At 41.3% G+C, this 16,652-nt stretch overlaps 2 non-coding genes across 2 annotated transcripts; both read right to left on the reverse strand.

The window, feature by feature from the left end:
- Positions 1 to 10,353: 10,353 nt before the first annotated feature.
- Trnag-gcc lies at positions 10,354 to 10,424 on the reverse strand. Its single transcript has one exon. It is a non-coding gene; the product is annotated as a tRNA-Gly (tRNA).
- A 233-nt stretch (positions 10,425 to 10,657) lies between these two features.
- Positions 10,658 to 10,728, reverse strand: Trnag-gcc. Its single transcript has one exon. It is a non-coding gene; the product is annotated as a tRNA-Gly (tRNA).
- Positions 10,729 to 16,652: the final 5,924 nt, after the last annotated feature.

The raw sequence follows: 16,652 nt of genomic DNA on the forward strand, positions 1-16,652 counted from the left end.
CCAGCGTGCCTGGGACTCGCTATCTGTCACTTGGCTGCCAGCGGTGCAACGCAGCACGAAGTCCAACCAGTCGGCGGCGAAACAGCCAACAACTCATTGTCAGTTAAATGTTGAGAGCTACTCACATTTTAAATGAGACAACAGCGAAACAGCTGCGAAACCCAGAAGACTGTCAGGACTCGGGGGAATATCGAGAAAATTCATAACAGTCAAGACCTTGCTGGTTACCAAAAAGTTAAGCGAATCAACACCCCACGATTTCATTCAAATTAAAGCGATCAGTTTTAAATTAATTTCTAACTAATTTGCTGGTTTTCTACACAATACATTTAATTCACAGAAATTCAAAATATGCGTTATGGGTTAATCATCATTTTATGTTTTTGGAGAGGACTATTTTTTAGGAAATCATTTTATTCTTAGGCATACCAGCTCCGTCATATGTAAAGGAGATACATATGTGCAGCATTCTGCAGCTTCAAGTTACGTGATACTCTAGACCATCGAGAAGTGGAGCCTTCCACATTTCAGATAAGCCTAAATTAAAATGAAATTTCAAAAGGTGGTCACAATTTGGGTTGCTGGTAAATATTCGTCGAAAATATCCTCGTTGCTTTAGTGTATGTAAGCCAACACATGTGCATATTACATATTCCGTGTTGCATTTCTCTTTGCTCAGCTGCCACTTCCACTGGCCATTAATTTAACGGCCAACAGCAGTGACAGAACAGAGGGAACACCCATGCTGCCCCTTGTGTTACGTTGCTGCGTTACGTTACGTTAGTGTGCCCCACCCTCACGCTGTGTGGCACTATCTGTTTGGCTCGTAGTCATACAACACCCCCTCCTCTTCGAGCCCTTTTCGAGCTGTCAGCCAACAATGCTTTCGCTGTCAGAAACAGCAGAGTTGTTGCTGTTGCTGCTGCTGTGCAATTTGTTATACGTTGCAATGTGGATTTTTATAACAATTTCTACCATATTTTTCTACACGCGAGTGTGAGGCGAGGGTGTGTGGGGCATATAGGGATGGTCACATGTCAACAACAACGATGCACTCTGACAGCCCAATGACATTTTCTACATTTTCGTAAATTGCTTCGATTTGTTTGGGGGCCCTTGGCGTTGTTGGTTGTGTTATATGACCGAAGGCAAAATGGGTCCCCACTGCGTTGTGCAATGGCAACATGGGAAGGATGTGACATCCACGTGAACGTATTTATTTATATAGATTTTTTATCGGCTGCACATTTTTGTAAGCTCGGTAAAGAGCTTGTAGAAACTATAAGCAGCTTTTCGATTTTGGCTGCAGCGCTCAAACCAAAACTGTGACTGAATTTCATACTCAATCATTTTTAGGTTTATCACATTTTTGCTGACTCTTTCATCACAATTGACACCAAACACTGCCAACCCCTTTATGTTTTTATTATACCCATAAATTTTCATTAAAGTAGATATGATGTACATTAACTTGTACAGTTTCCTTTCAAGTTAATTTGATTTGATGGCTTTTTCGAATGTATATTTTTATAAATATCAGCTGGCGTGTATAATGATCTACACGCGCCCACCACATTAACCCCATTGCAAGCATTTGTTTTGGCTATAAAATATGAGCCAACACGGCACTTAATTCTCAACGAAGCATTCGGTGCCACAGCCCCATGCACTGAAATTAAGGCTGTAAAAGTATGTTGAATGCACTCTAAAAATACAGCTTGAAGTTTAAATAGTTCCTTAGAAAGAATAAATGCCCTCAATATCACATCTATGTTAAGTTTGTAGAGTGTGTTTTTTTTTTTTTTTTTTTAAGTACGGTGTATAGCTAGTAATTTTTTCTCAGTGCACAAATGCAACAATGTAGCCTGCAATTGTGTTTACCACTTGCTTTTGAGGCGGTGAGTTTGTGCCAAAATGAGTGGACCATAAAGCAAAGACACAATAAACGCAACTCGCGCGATTAGCAAAATAACTCTAGGATGACCGAGTACAGTCAGTATACTGAATACAATACCTCGCGAAAAGCTCTATTTAATAATAATATTTATGCATGGCCAGGCCGTCAGACTAATTGACTCATAAATTAGCCAAAGGACAGACCCCTCGTCCACCACCATTTTCTCTTTTATAAAATCTTGACAAATTCACCCGCATGTCTGTGACACTTGGACATCAAGCACGGGGTCTGAGAAATCGTGATGGGAACTGCGACAGACGGACAGTGACACAAAGTGCATTTGACAAATGACATTTCACAGACTGCCAGACACACAATCCTGGGGTGGATATTCAAGGGAAGGCCCACATTCTGGGGCCCCATCAAAACCAAAGTGTTTTTAAGTGAATTAGTTTCTCTGATTTCTTTTTGCCTTAAGTACTCTTCAGTGGGGTATCGTAATTACCAAGAAGTGGGCCTTCAAATAATTCAATTTATATCTCAAAAATTGTAAGTAGAAAAATGTATATCCCGTTAAAAGTTATAAGCTATAACAAAATACATTTTCAAAGTCATTAAATATTCGCTGTGCGTTTTCAGATGGCTTGTTAGTGCTTAGTACTTTGCGACTGTGCGGATCTCTCCCTTAAAAAATTTATATTTGTGTCTTATTTTTAGGAAGTATTCAGTTTTTCGTCATTCTTTTATAAGCTTTTCGTCGCTCAGCGATTCGCGTTGCCATCACCGTCTTCTTCGCCCAAAAGAAGATCTCAATTTCCACTTCAATTTGTCTGCTGTCACTGGTAATTGAGTTCAATTTACAATAATGTGCTCTGACGTTTGTGCGGCTGAGCGCCAGCTGGGAGGCTGGGACATCCGAGCAGTTGGAGCGGGCGGAGTGGCAAGTGTACGAATGTCTTGCGATTGCAATTTGTACCCGCTGACTCTGGACTCCCGACTCTCAACTCCCAACTCCGGTTTCCTTGCTCTGATCCCAAGCGAAGCCCCCGACCGCTGGGTTTCTGGAGTCAGCACAGCATCTCTTTGGGGGTCAGTGGTGGTCAGGGAGTTCAACAGTTTCCAATCGAGGGGGCGTGACTGCCGGAGGCGAATGGAATGGAAATTGTAATTGATGCCCCGGATATTGATGGCACTTACTGGATTTGAAGTGGTTTGCATTTCTAGAGTCATTGTGTTTCCTATGGTGGGATATCCTTCATCTATGTCTGGACATCAACTTACAGTTTCCTTACGCCATAAATCCAGCGAAAAGTGAATCCATATGATCTCCATTTCGTTAAATAAACGTAAATTGTGTGTGAAATCACTTTACACTTTCTTTTTAAATATCTTATATTTTACATATAAGATATATTTACCTTCCATTTGCTTTAATGTTGAACGTTATGTTTTTATCATATTCGACATGCGGACAATCCTGTTGACTAAATCCAGCTTAGTAGACTTCAAATGTAACGTTTCCTAGACACCAAATAATAAACCTTTTGTTATCTGCGAGTCCTTGCCCACTTTACTAAGGTGGTACGATTTTTGCAAACTTTTCAAATAAAGCCCAAGGAAACAGGGGTTAGAGAATGAGACTGCTGAGCTGGTTTCGGGTTCATGCATAGGGCATAATAAATCTTTTTAACGAAAACAATAAATCGCATTTCACGCATACTCTGGCACGGCGCAAACACTCAGCCAGCAGAGAAGGGCGGCCAAAAATAATAATGGCAAGACCTAGTAACGGCTGGGAAAAGAGAAGCCAACGTGAGTTTGGCTCAGAGCAGCCAAGGTAAACCCTTTGCCCGAAGAAAATTGTAGAATTTATGCATGGGGTGGAGGAATTCTCGCCGAAAGACAACGAAAACCCATGGGCCAAGTAATTTCTCAGCGTAAAGCAGTCAACGAGTTTCCTCTTTAACGAAAAAAAAATGCTTAGTGCAACTCTCATACCCTTGGACAGGATCCAACTAACTTTTCAAAGCTTTCGGCAAATTGAAAATTAATTTTATGATTACCTAATGACATTATCCTGAACGGAGCTATATATTTTATTTTACTTTTTATTTGAATAACTGCCATATTATTTCACGATTTTATTTAAGTGAATAATTCGAGCTCTAAAAATTCGATGCAAATATTTATCTATCTAGAGGTACCTCTTGCTACAGTACGAGGTATTCCCAAATGCGTGTATGCCTGTCACTTAAGACTTTATACCTATCCACATGTGTGTGGCAGTTAGCCAGTGTGAGTGTGATTACACCTACTTGAAGTCATATATCTTTCACTTTGCGCTTTCAACAGTTTGTGACGTCCTCGCCGTCTACACATTTATCCTCCACTCCACTCGAGGGGGCGGTTAACAAAAGCTCTTTGATATACCGCCACCAACTCGACGCGACTCGACTTTCGAGACATGCTACCAACACTTCAGCCCTATATATATACCCAACCCATAGCCATACCCATACCCATACTATAGCCTCGCCTCATTTGCTGCTGCCTCTGCCCGAAAAGCTCAGAAGTGGGCATGTCAGCGAAAATCACCGTAAATTTTCCGCATTGTTTAAAATTTATTACACTTTCAGATTTGCCAGCGAACTGAACCGCATCGCGAGCGGGGGGCAAACGATGCCTGAATGTTGGGGGTGTTGGTGCGGTTGATGAGGAAGTCGTTTGGGGCACGCCCTTTGTTTGCCGGGGTTTCTCCGGGGCCGCCTGCTATCTCTGACATGTTGCTGTCTAATAAGTGTAACCAGTAATTTTCTTATCACGTAAACTGACTCATGTAGCTGCCACCTTTTGGCCTCATGAAGCCAGAAGGTTAGTTTGAATATTTTAAAATCTCCAAACTGATCAAAGTTTTATATGAAACAATACCGTTAATAGCGCATTTAAGGGTAATTTAAAAACAAATCGTTGAAAATGAAAGCATTAAGTGTAATTACAAATCTTATTAGATCGATTTATATTTTAAAACATTAATTACTAAATATTATGTTCATTGCTTCTCAATGCAATGGTTTGATAACTATTAGTTTCACGGATTTTGTGGCCAACTAACTTTAATATAACATGGACCTCGTTCATTTGGCACTGATCATAGTAGTGATCCTTTATGGCATCAACAACTCAAGTATAGTTATATAAAAGTAAAAGATGCTATTAATTTTTTTTATGTCACCCCTAAGGTTGAGTTCACCAACGTCAAATGCTCGTCTGCTGACACCTCGTACGTTTACTACGAGAGTTGCCGTATTAATGTGGTAAATAGGACGTATAAGTATATTTCTGTGAATTCCAGACTGTTAATATTGCCCCTTACAAATGCCACAGTTCGTATAAAAGTGATTTTTATTCTTGTATTATTAATTAACAGTATATCTTCTAGATAAACGTAGCCCTATTCAAGCGGTAAATTGGCTATAAGCCATTTCTCTATAACGTTTTATTAACGTTTTATTAAAACAAACATAATAATATGCTTAACGCTTATGATTGTAAGTTATATGTTGAATACGTTAGGATTAAATGTTTCAATGCTTTTTTATAACTTCCTGGTCAGGGTAATAATTTTGCATTAATTGACAATTTCATGAACAGCGTTGAACAATTTTAAGCACTAAATTATCATATCGGAAACATAAATATTAAACTAAATACTAATGCCCTAATGTTATCCCATAAGCAGACAAAATATAATGTGTGCTAATCCATATTTCATGTCCGACAACTGCATTGGCTTTCGGAAAATCTCTACGTTATCGAAAACATCCTGTTGTTGCGGAAAGCCCATTTATGAAATATATAGTATATAGTGCCCCACGCTATGAGTATCTGATAGATATGGGTAAACAAAAAAAAGTTAAGCCAGAACCAATCTCGAAATTCGAGTCTAAGCTCTGACTGCATCCGCTTGTAAATCATATTAAAATATTTATGCTGCCGCCTGATATCCCCTGCTGTTGCTTTATTTTTTGTCGTTTGGCTTTCACATTTTGTGAGGCCACCGATAAATTGTGAACAAATGACATTATGCACATGTGCTGCGGTATCTGTGTGTGTGCGGTTTATTTAGTGCATTTAGATAAAGCGAGCGAAAATGTCAACTCTTGCGACTATTTTTCGTGTTCGTAAGTTTGTCGGGACTGACACTGCCACTGCCACACTGCTACTGCAACTGGCTGCAATTATCGTGCAACAAATCATGGCAACAGTGGTTATTGTTGCTGCCGCCGCTGTAGTTTATGGCATTAGTTGTGTTAATTTATGTCCCATTTATGAAATATTTACAAATTTTTCAGCTATTATTGTTGTGGCGCAGATTTCGCACACCCACTCTCTTTGCCACTTATTGTGCCTTATCGCAATGGAACCAAAATAAAATATTTTGTAAACCATTTTTCAACTCAATTCAGTGGGGATCGGTTCGGTTGGAATCGCTTCGGTTGGGTTATTTATGAGATTTTAGGATGCCTGCTCCTCTCTGTGACCTCCGCCGGATGTTTAGTCGCAGTAACTTTTGTTTTGTTGTTGCCCACCGGAGGTTGGGACTTATAATATTTATTAAAATTATGCACACGGTTTGGCATTTAATATATGTAATGACGGTTAAAGAGGGAGCTGGGTTCCATTGAATGGACGCGCAAAGCAGGTGTAATTAGTCCTAAAACCGGTGACTGAATAATTGATATCAATAGCCTACAACTGTAGCGATGGATAAATGGAAAGGTATTTATTCTACTAGCTGATTTCTGGACATGATTAGCATATTTAATTTTTACCCAGAAATGTTTTTCCAAACGTAATCGCATTCCAATTGAAGTAGTTAATTGTTGCCATTCCGTTTGGAAATGTTATGCAATATTTAATTGGCATTGATCGCAGTAAATATAACAGCTTAGCCTATAAGCCTGTTTAATTAATTAAATATATAATATCGGATTGGATGTTTTCATATATTTATATTCTAGATAAAAACTCTTTATAGTCAGTACATAAAAATGCATTTCTCATTTAGAAAACACATTTTCGAATTTATCTTCCGTCGCAACTTATCAAACATTGACCGAGTCCAGACGTGGCACGACCAGACCCAATGTCACAACAATCTCCAATCTCCAATCGATTCCCAGCACAATTGCTGTTGATTAAGATGCTGATGGTGCCCCCTGGCCACATCGCCCTCCATTTGTTGGCTGTTGTGTAAATGTTTGTGTTATTGATTAATTACATTTACAACAATCAAAGTTCATTGAGTGATACCAATCAAAACAACGCCAGCAAACAACATGGGATGCAGTGCGATGCAATGAATCTTCGAGTGGAAGTTGGAGTGGTGGGGCCAAATGGACGCGGAGCGATCGGAATGGCTGACTGAATGACTGAGTGACTGGATGACTGGATGACTGAGTGACTGAATGACTGACTGAGTGAGTGACTGAACGAGCAAAGAACATGTCTAATGTGCTTGTGGTGTTGCCCCTTGCTGGCTGATTGCTGCATGTTCGGCTTGTCGCTGCTTGTATGGCATTTGTCTGTTTTGGGCTCCGCGTTGCTTTGATCTTATTTCTTTCTCCTTTTTTTTTTTTTGATCTTCACTCGCTTTGATTGATCAATTAAATTCATTTGTAAACAACTTCTTGCCGACGATGATGCGGCATAAAGAGTACAGATGTATTCCCCACCAGAGGAAGCCGGCGTCCTCAAAGAGCGGAGAAGATTTATTTGGTTTTCTATATTTACGCGGGAGTCGGTCGATCTGCGGTCCGGTTAAAGCCACAACAAACATATCCCGCTGATAATAATTACCAGATGATTTGGCCTATCTGGATAAATTGGTTTTGAGGTTGCAACTAGAAACAGGAATTTGTAAATTTGATTGATGCACATTCCATTTTTATGGTATAAAAAGTCTTAATCTTATGCGAGTACACAGATGTGTGTTGATTTATTTTCATTGAATTATATTTTTAGTATTTTCGGTTTTGAAATAGGCATTTTATTTTTAAGCTTTCCCACATTTGCACAGTAATTTCTGCCATCGTGTTGGCCATGTACTGCAAGTTTATCGTACATTTTTATAGCTGTCAGTGCGTTGGCTGTCAAGTGTCAAAAACATTTGCAGCGTGCAACGCGCCAAATGCAAAATGCAAATGCACTTACGAACGTCTCTCGCCAAATGCCTGACAATGACAAGCCAAGAGAAGACATATATAAAAAGTGTACGTACTTGCTCGACGGATTTGCATTGTTCGCCAGATATGTATTACACAAGTCACAGGCAGTCAGCATAACAGCAGTTGGGTTTACAATAGTTCCTCGTGTTCGAGCAGGGGCACACACATGACTAACCCACCAACTGACTGACTAACTCGCCGACTGACTGACTGCACGTATATATAGCAATGATGATAATGACGGTGCCATGGGGTTGATGATGCTCTGACATTGCCTGACGCCTTGATTAAACTGTCATTTAACTTCATTTATTTTGACACAAAACTGACAAGAGACCCCCATTCTAAGTGGCAGCTTATTCAATTTTGCACACCCGTCAGCGAACAAAGAGTATTCAATAAAATAAAATTAAATACTATTTATTATGTAGTTCGTAGACGTATTCCATATGCAATCCTCTATGCGGTCATCACACTGCTGAGAGATTGCATATTCAGATGGGCTACCCGATCCCAAAGTAACAAATCAATTCCACTCATCCGCAAGTCATCATCGAGAGGAGGCAACTCATTTATGCTAAATAACAAGTGATTAAAGTTCGTTTTGCGCCGATATAAAGCTGTCACTAAACATAAATTACAATATGTCAGTCTCGAGAACCTTTGACTTTTATTAATGTAAACATGAAAAGCAACACGCACGCCGAACCTCCGAACGAGCGCACAACAGCTACAACATGCTGACACTGAAAGCCGAGATAAGTTACCCAGGCACACAGACTGGGTCTTGGGACCCCGTCTCAGACCCCGACCATATAGCCCAGACCCAGACCTAAAAACCCCAACTCCCAAGCTGGGTTCCACTTGGAACCAACGCTGACAGGCAAAAGTTTTGTCCAAGCGACGAGCTGTGTGTTTGTTATTAAAGAACCCGATGTGCAGCAGTGCAAAGAAGATGCAACACTTGAGGCTGGCTAGGATTGGATTATGGTATAATATGGTAAAGTACAGGCCCCACCTCTGTTGTTGGCTTGGTTAATGGTAAACTTACAATATTATTAACATTATATCGGAAAGAAGTGAAAATTTGGATATTTATCCTACAAAAATAACTCTCCCTTTTCGGAAACTTCCTTCTCTACTTCTGTCCCAACATTATTTTGTATATCAGTATGTTTCACTGTACTATAATAGCCCCACCCCGCTAGTTTTGCATTCATCTGGCTGTATCTCCGTATACCGTCCTGGGCTTTTGTGTGTTTGCGCTCACTTAGTGATCATATCATTTTGACATGCTCGTGTGTTTAAGCTGTCAAATTGCCTGCTGTCTACGGCTGCTGTCTGCGATAGCTTGTGGCTCCCTCTCTGTCCTCATCACCATCTCGCTCTGGCGGAGTCTTAACTATCTTTTCGCTTTACATGGACTAGTCGCTCACTCCTCGGGGCCCCGGTTGTCTATTTGTATCTGGACAGGCACTTCGGTCGGCCTCATGCCTCCTTAAGTTGACGTGTTACGCTGTCAGCATGGAGAAAACCTCAATTTCAAACTGTCAGTTTATATGTCAGCTCCAACTGACAGTTCTCCATGTTGTCGCTGTCTCCCTCTAGCCGATTCGTTTCGTTTCTTTCATTGGGTTACGTGGTTTGGCATGCGCTAGCTTTGGCTTTTCCACGGACTCGGATACAGATACAAAGCCAGCGACAGCGACAGATACTTAGATGGGCATTTGAATAATGCGCACACAAGTCTGGCTTACAAGGGGGGCTTGCTTGGGGATACTATACTGCTTAAGGCTGCTCATTTGGCCATGATCCTAACTCTATTCATGGTGCGCGCCTTCTTCAGGGGAAACAACTCAACTCGACTCATTCGGACTGCTGTCCGCATGGTGAATGGGCAAAAGATACGGATGCGAGTACGAGTCCGCGGAATCCAGTGATCGTTTCCCAACCGATGTTTGATTAAGTTTTACAACCACGATTCCTGGAAGTAAGCCGACTTTTTAAGTTGCATGAAGTTGTACAGTCGATGCTACTGTACTGATTAACTTCATGGGCGTATAATAGGTAAGCTTCTTTCATGCATGTAATATTTTACAAAATACAGTAATAGACATAAGTCTTGGAAAAATATTGTAATTTAAAAAAAACTACTTCTTCCACATTCCACTAAGTGTTGAAGTTAACCTTGAGAAAGCCGTTTCAAACTTAATTATCAAAAAAGCTAGTTGCATCGGCCGGGAATCGAACCCGGGCCGCCCGCGTGGCAGGCGAGCATTCTACCACTGAACCACCGATGCTGTTGGAAAAATCAGTTTTTCCGCATAAAATTTCCATTTTGGCAAAAAAGTTGGCAAACATCTTTGAATATGATCAAATGATGGTTAAAACCGGCTTCCACATGAACAAGTTACTTTAGAGAAAACCAAACGTGTTCAAAATAACAAATTTATGTGCAATATTTGTAAGTGAATTGGACTGTTTTTAAAAAATAAAATATGTAGTTACATTTTGGTATTTAAAAAATGTAGTATGCATCGGCCGGGAATCGAACCCGGGCCGCCCGCGTGGCAGGCGAGCATTCTACCACTGAACCACCGATGCTTCTTAGTTTTCGCGTCAAAATTTCCCAATAATAATAGCTCTATAATATAGGGATCCTATCATTGTTTTCAGAACTCCTTTATTTGATAGATGTTTTTAAATTTCATCCTGAGTTAATAAAATCCTAAAGTACAATGCCTCTCTCTTCACCTAAGGGACAAACCCTTTTTCAGGCAGGGACAGTTACCTGGTCGTGTTCTTAAGCGATAAATAAAGTTGTGAACATTGGCTCGATTTGTTTGTAGGTAGGTCCGCCGTTCGGTTCGCTTGCCAAGGTATGGTGTGGTATGGGTTGGTGTTTAGCAGTCGCCATCCCCATCCCCACGGTCTTGTGGCTGCCGCAGTGCCTCCCTCCCCATCACCATCCACCGACCCCATAACCATGCCCATACCATCCATCCTGATCCGAGCCTTGGCTTTGTCGGCCCTGTCGTTCGTTGCACTGCGTCGGACACAAAAGATTTACGATTATGGCACGACTATTAAAAAGTTTCGCCTCTCGCACACCTCCGCCACCGCTACTCCTCATCTCTCACTCAAGCCCACATCCAAAGTCAAAATATTGTGTAAAAAATAAAAAATAAAAGGCCAACAAACAGAGTGGGGGCCTGGTTTGCAGCCGGCTCTCTGGATCGATTAATTATGTGCGGAATTTGGTTTATTGAGTACGAACCGCCTTTAAATTGTCTAAAAGACCCGGAGAGCTGTCAGGGCATGTTCATTCGTTTCGGGGGGCAATCGCAGATCGCTGATCGCCGATCGGAGAACGGAGAACGGGTTTCAACGGCTGACTACGCCTGTAATTTATGAGTTTAACTATAATTTTTAACATTTACGCTGCGCCTGCGTGCGCTTGCAATATGACAATTTTACTGTGCGACAAGGAGCTCTACAAAGGGAGTATATATGCACATATTCAGTCAGGAGTCGAACGGACTCGAGTTCGGAGAGATCGGGGAACAGGTCATATTTGGACTCTACATGGACAGCTGGTCAATTGAGTTGGCCCGAATGCCGGCGTGTTGGCGGGGCAACCATTTTGTTGTTTTCGATTAGACTGTTAAGTTGTCAAGCTGAAATTGATTTGTAGCCACTGGCCGGCCTCTTTTAAATTGCTCAAATTAATGTTACACAAGGTGTTGCCTTCGTTGAGGTTACAGCCGCTCCACCAGCTCTGGCTGTTCAGCCAACTGGATGCTGATCGTAAATCGATCTGGCTAACCATGTGCCCGGCCTGCCAAGGGGTGTTATGACTGCTGTTAGATGCCGGACTAATCGCGGTTTTGTACGAGTGTCCAAGCCTTAATCGATACTGATTGGCGTGAACTATTTGCCTGTAAAATTGTAGCTGGTTTATTTGGAGCTTTGGCAACACTTTTTTTTTTGTTTTTTTTGCACTTCCACAACTTCCGATTTCGTAATTAATATCCGCTTCAGCCACTGCTAACCAACATTCTTCCCACAGTAAACTTTTATATAGTCATAATTACATTTATTAGTTGGTAAAATATAAAAGTCTCGATTATCTTCGTTTTATTATTGTAGTCCTAGGAGATCGGGATAGTCCTGAGGAGACTGCATATACCGAGCACTGCGATACAGTTTAAGAGATGAGGGCTTATTTACGGCATTAAAAAGCATTTGACCCTGTATGCTCAGCACTCCGTTAATATAGTCATCCGATAGTTTTTTGTTCAGAGCGGGCTGCTTCTCAAGGACTTCTACTTTCACTGGAGCCTTATTCGATTTCTTGGTGCCGAAACCAAGAATAGAACCCTCCACAACCATAGCCAAAGCTAAAATTAACAGCAAAGTCCAAAGCAACTGCTTCGATTGCATTTCAAGAGCTGGGTATATAAATACTACAATATGAAGTTCTCCGAGTTTGATATGAGTGATTGACACATAACACTCGGCTGGCAATGGATGTAATCGTACTGATCGGACTCGAACAAGTGCTTAATCGCTTTATAGCGTGATTTCTGTACGCGATTGCAACCCACTAAAAATCCCAATTAACTGTCATTCTCATTATATGCTGGTTATCTGATAATCCAAATATTCGACGCGATTGCGACACTCAAGGGGACACCATCATGGCCGGCCTGACTAATCATTTTCAAAATCCACTCCGATTAGGCGTTATGCACACGTCCACTAATCCACTAACGTTTCCAGCTCACTGATCTGTGGATTTCATTGGGGGAGCGAAAAAGGGGGTGGTGCGTGGAAAGCAGTTTCCAGTTACCAACAAACTAACTAACTGACTGACTGCCTGACTGACAGTCAGATTCGGTCTCTATCCTCCGGATCTGGCTTCAAAGGAGTGTGCGACGCCTTTGACGGCAGTGGATTTGGATTGCCCTGGCCCCGCCCCGCACCGCCACGCCTAGTACTTGATCCCGGGTTCCAAGTGGCGGGAACTTGTGAGTGTGTCAGGCCCGACTATAATCTGACATTTAATTAATAATAAAGTTGACAGTTTGTTTTGAGTGACTGTGACAGTTTTAATTGAGATTTGTTCTCCAAATACCCTGCACGGTTCGCAGTAGAGCTTATGCGTTTCCGCACGTGCAGATGAAAGTCATTTTGTATAGTTATTAAACATAAAAGATTATTTACTTCAGTTTATCTAAAGCTGGTGACATGGGAAGATTGGACACTAATTTATGTTCTGAATAGGGCTTATGCGCAGCCATTTTAGTTCTAGATTATAAAATATTTATATTCATCACGAAAGTCTTTAACATCTGAGTAGACATTAAATAGTTGCAGCGAGCTGACTGATTTTCCCCAGTGATCTCCCTCCCACTCAATCTTCATTTTTAGCCACTTGTAGTTGGACATCGACAAATGACCATCGCTATCTGCCTTTGATCTTCAAGTGCCTCAATCTTGGCCCCTTCCCGAACCACTAATTACTGGGTTGTGCAGGGCATTCGAATGGACTTGATATTCGAAGCAAGCGGTGAGAGTCAGTGAGTGAATGAGCACCCACCAGCGTCAACGAGGTGCCACTCAGAAAAGTCCAAACCACTTAAGTGACTGAGAGGGGGGGAATTTCCAGCCAAAAAATAAGAAAGAAAACATAAAAAACGCATAACGAAATGGTCTTTCGGCTTTTGTGAGTGTAGTCAGGTCGATTGAGAGGCGATTAGCGAACAAAACAGAAGTGGCATGTTTTGATGATGATCAGCCGGGCACGTCGGATTGCCAGCAATCAAATCTGAATGGCGTGGGGGTTTCTCGTGGTCTACGGGGGAGCTCCGTAAGCTAGACACGCGTAAAAACGCTCCCCAGATGACTTTTCAATTGAGTTGTTAAGCTGTCTGATGACGGTTGTCAAGTTCCCCCCCTTCGCTTCACCATTTGCCGCTACATTCGCTATATGGCAAATGCTTGCGCGATAATTGAGTTTTATGATTGACACGACAACTTTGCTTTTTAAATTGACATAAATTTCAATATGTCGCATACAAAAGCGAGGAACACAACTGCGAGTTAAGCGAACCGAAAGCGATCTATCTCCGCCAACCCCTTCCTCCTCCCCACTGCTCCTGCCCCCACCAGTTCTCAATATTCTGCCAGGGCGATAAATTGTGCAATAAATTTCAATTACTGTTATTTCGCCCGGCAAAGCGCCCATAGAATCCAAACCCAGCTCTCGACCAAAAACCCATATAAACTATTTAAGTGAACCAAAAAAAAAAAAAAAATGCGGAAAAAATGAATGTGGAAAAGGAAGGCGAAACAAGAAATATGCGACACACAAATTGTGATAAATTTTATGTTAAAGTGCATGAAATTATATGGCGACACATTTGGGCACTCATAAATTTTATTTAAACAATTTACAATTGTCATTCGAGAATTGCTTGTCGCAATTGTTGTTGCAATAGCTTTTGTTGCTGTTCTTGTTGGCTTTGCAGTCAGCGAGCGACTGGACAGTGACTTTGTTGTTGGGCTATAGTTTATGTTGTTGCTTATGTGCGGCTTTGGCCTGCGAATTATTTATGTTTTATTGTCAGTTGGAGGTTATTATATTGCCATATTGAAGCACGTTAGCGCTATAAAAATAAAAAGCCAATGATATGCACGTTTTAAGTGGCTTAAAAAAATAATGCTTTTACGACGGTAAGTGAAGGTTGGGCTGACTTCAATGCAGACGTTGATTGGATATTTGTACGGGGGACTTTTCAATGAGGTACTGAAACGATCATTTCTTAAATTATTAAGGCGAACAAATAGTAATAGATGATAAAGATACAAACAAATTAACAACTAAAACTCACCCTCCTAAATATAGTTAATAACTCCTTCAAATATATTGGTAATATCCTTCTAATTTCTTTTTTCAATAATAACTTAATAACTCCTTTACATATATTGTTAATATCCTTTTAATTTCTTCTTTCAATTATTCATATCTTAAGAACTTTAGTGCATCTGCAAACTGTCCAAGAATGACAGCTGGGTAAGCCCGATAGCAGTTCATTCGGTTGGTTGAACCAGACCGAAATGGTTGGGGAAAATTGTTTGCATCCCGAGTGCGCACAAGTCATTTGCCTTCGCCTGGCACTCGTGATGTGCGTTTGATTTGCCAGCTTAATTAACCCAGCGAGTTGCTCCGAAACATTTCCAGTCGAAAAGCAGCGGCAGCCGCAAGTCAATCAAGTGAGAACATCAAAGCAAATGTCGCCTGCACTTTGCACTTTGCGAACCGCTGGGAAAGTTTCGTGCAACCCGGATTCCAGAGGACTTCACTCAAAGTTCTCGCCCTCGTTCAGTCCAACTGACAGGGCCAGACATTTTGGCCCTGTCCATCCACTGCGCACCACTGCGATCCACTTCAGAGCATCCTGCTGCCACCAGCAACCGAAATCCAGCTTCCAGCCAACATGCAGCATTCAGCATTCAGTGCCAGTGACAACTTACTTTGGCATTTGGCTGTCAACATGCTGTCAGACATTTAAACAATAAATGACCAAACACTTTTCATTATGTTGCTCTTTGCGGTTTCGCCTGCAAAGGACAGGAAAACCGACTTTGACTTTGGCAACCAATTGGAATCCCAGTTTGAATCGGACGTCGATTCAAAGCCCCCATTTTAAAACTGACTGATTCGCACAAAGAATGTTAGCCATTCATATGAAAATACTTTTCGAATTGATGGTGATGTGGGTCAACTTGTGGGGCGGTCAGAGGTCAACGTTTTTACTGCTGTTACTGTCATAAAAACGTTGCCAACATGCGCCAAGACCCAAAAAAGTTATCCGGCCGGACGGCTGAATGTGCTTTTGGTCGGCGATACAAATGCGAACCCATTTCAAAAATGTTGACACCCAACATAGGGCAATTAAATTCATTTTTCATTCATCTGTTACGTGTGTGCTGCGCTGGACACAGTTGGCAGCCTTGTTGAAAGTAATTGACATATTGCGTTGCAAAGTTTGAAAGGTTTTCCTCTTATGGCAAACACACACGCTTTGGCCGGAATTCTATGGACTGGTATGTGTGTCGGCGGAAGGCTGGCCAGAATCAGGATATTTCTACTTTGGTAAACGTTTTTGCGAACTGTCAACATGGATTGGTGATGTTGGAGGCTTGAAAATCATATTTAGAATATTAGTTTCGTTTTGAAATTCTTGAATGCTTAAAATATCTGCTATTGACCCATAAAGCAAATATTATTTTTCCGGTAGATTTGTTTTTTCTTGAATAATTTCTCAACATATTTTATGGACTCTTGACCTTTTTAGCAATTATTTCCCATAAAATATCACTCACCGCACCCATTAATGCCCACAATAGATTCCAAATATCCAGTGCCAGCGATTTATTGCTTTACCCTCACAATCTTCTTGTCACTTCCAGTGTCAGTTGGCTATTAAGTGCGTTTCGAGGCCATTAATGGACTCGGAACA

Source organism: Drosophila mauritiana, chromosome 2L (assembly GCF_004382145.1).
Source record: "Drosophila mauritiana strain mau12 chromosome 2L, ASM438214v1, whole genome shotgun sequence".
NCBI lineage: Eukaryota > Metazoa > Arthropoda > Insecta > Diptera > Drosophilidae > Drosophila > Drosophila mauritiana.